This window comes from Lacerta agilis, chromosome 14 (assembly GCF_009819535.1).
Source record: "Lacerta agilis isolate rLacAgi1 chromosome 14, rLacAgi1.pri, whole genome shotgun sequence".
In the NCBI taxonomy this organism is placed as follows: domain Eukaryota; kingdom Metazoa; phylum Chordata; class Lepidosauria; order Squamata; family Lacertidae; genus Lacerta; species Lacerta agilis.
This window is the reverse complement of record NC_046325.1, coordinates 31256683-31259248: the sequence shown is the minus strand read 5'-3', so window position 1 is coordinate 31259248 and position 2566 is coordinate 31256683. Positions and strand designations below refer to the sequence as shown.

General features: G+C 42.0%; 1 pseudogene; it reads right to left on the bottom strand.

Annotated features, from left to right (window-relative positions):
- Window positions 1-1138: 1138 nt before the first annotated feature.
- On the bottom strand, window positions 1139-2359 carry LOC117059341 (annotated as a pseudogene).
- Window positions 2360-2566: the final 207 nt, after the last annotated feature.

The following is a 2566-nucleotide window of genomic DNA, read 5'->3' as shown; positions in this document are numbered from 1 at the left end:
GAAGAGAACAGGTACAAAGTTCACAATAATCTAAGTGATGATAAATAGTAATTAAGATTACACCATTCCGTGTTTCAAAAGGACAGAGATGTTAGATAATGCTTGGCAGGCTGACAGGTCAGAGACGGTACATGAGCAATGAAGAGGCTCACAAAACGAAGCCAAGCAGGAACAAACGAAAACTAGTATTAGTCACATGAAAATAGGTGCACTGTGAGAATGCAGCCTGGTCAACACATGTTGTATAATTAGAGTGCAGTGTATCACTTCTGGCTGCAAGAGTGCAGTATTTTAATGCACCCACCCCACCAATAAAATACTGCCTGCAAGTAAAAAAAAAAACCAGTAACTGCAGGGAGAAAGGTTCTGGTCCAGCCTACTCCCTCCCATGCCTCACCGTAGTGGAGTAGGAAGCAAGTGTAGGATTGCCAGTTCTCCAGAAGCTCATATTCTGGGAACTAAACAGTGTAGTTCTGGTAGACCAGAGGGCAAAGCCTTGCAGCCCTAGAAACATCCAGAGCATGGTCCCCAGTGCAGGATTATTAGCATCTATCTGATGGGTTGTGAACAAGTATATTAGTGAACACCCTCTTCTCAAGTCAACTCTCTTGCAGGGGCTGGAGTAGTGGGGTGAAACTCAGATGGGACAACTTGTTGAGATACAGCTTGCCCCCCTCTGCTTCTACCTCCTCACAGATTCAATAGCTGCCATTGGAAACCTTGAGGAGCCATCCTGAATTATTATTTTTCCCCACATCCACAATGTAGGCTTTTATTTTGAATGCTTAACCTAGAGACTTGAGTTCAGGATATGACTTTATTTAAAAAAAAGACAAGGCATCCGAGAAAAATCAGAACTATTATTTCAACGTACAAATCCAAATACCTGTACAAGGTTTTGCATTTTAGTTTAAATCCTAAAAAATAAAACAGATAATAAAAGCAACAGGTGGAGGGAGATCAGGGCAGCCATTAAAACCATGTATTTATGCTGAATTAAAACAAAATATAAACCAGGACTTTTTTTTTTTACATCTTGGAAATGTGCTCACTAGCAGGGCTTAGACAGTCCCATCATGCACACCAAATACAACTTTGCTGCTGGAATTTTTTAAGTTTTCAAAAAATAGCCTCCCCAAAGTCAACCCCTTGAATAAATGAAGATCCGACTAGTTCTGATGTTTTGCTGTTTAGATTTATTTTTTTAAAGGGAAAATGCAGTGTCCCTATTTTAAAAAAGAACTGAACAAAAAATAAATAAATCACAAGTATTACAAAACAGCTAGGTGGGTAGGTGTTCAGAGACATTTCAAAAGCTGGCAAGTCAGGTAGGGTAGGGATAAGAGGAGAGAGGTTGAAAGATGCATCCCTATTGACAATGTACAACACATTTAGATAATTTTAAAATATAAAAGGCAAGAGGCAGCATTTCAGCAGCAAAGTGCTAAAAGGGTACATCATAAAAGAAAAGGGTATTGAGTGACAAAGCCACATCTCAGAGGAAATACAGTGTGGTTGTTCTTGGGGGATCACACGTTCTGAGTCTGGAACTGCACGGAAAAGCTATGGTTCCCTTGTATTTGCACCTTCAAATGCCATGATTGAGGCAGTATTTCCACACCGAAAGCAGTAGTTCGGAGCAGACCGCACTGTGACCGACTTCTCATCAAACATGAAATTATAACCTCCGTGCACCAGTTGGTGGGCTTGGCAGATGAACTTTAAGTTGTTGATATGGACAAACTCATTTGTGACTTTTGCACCAAACAGCCAGCCTGCTCTTTATGGCCCAGGTGTCCACATCTTCTGGATCAGACCAAACAAGGTCACAAAAAGCTCCTTTGTGTGGGATCTCTTGGTTGTGCTTGATGGTCCAAATCTGGTTGAGGGTTTTTATGTCTGGAGATAGGCCCCCGTGTACCCAGAAGATTTGCTCATCTATTAACAATGCTACTGTGAGCATGCCAAGAACTTTGGTGCAATATCTCCATGCATTAGCGTTGCCATATTTGGTTTGGCATTCATCATAAAACTCATACACTTGAGTTACCTGTCTGCTCTTGTGATTCCCACGTAAAAGTGTGATGCGATCAGGCCATTTTGCTTTCAGGGCAAGAAGATAGGTAAACGTCTCAAGGCTGTAATAGCCTCTGTCTACAAAATCACCCATAAACATATAGTTTGTGTCAGGAACCTGACCTCCAGTTCTGAACAATTCACATAAATCATAAAACTGTCCATGTATGTCACCACAGACTGTAACTGGTGTAGAAACTGCACATTAGATTCTTCTAGAAGAAGGTCACAGACGTAGTCACAAAAGCGCTTGAGGTCATTCTCAGGCACAGCCGCGCCATCTCCACATACTTGTCCAAGTCCAGGGGCTGGAGGATTGGGGAGAAACTCAGATGGGAAAACTTGCAGATACAGCTTGCCCCCTCGCTTCTCCCTCCTCACACTTAGATTTGCTTCCATTGGAAACCTTGAGGAGCCACCCTGAAATTTTGAATCAAACTACGAGTCCTGATGACAAGGAAGTACAGTGGTACCTTGGTAGTCGAACGGC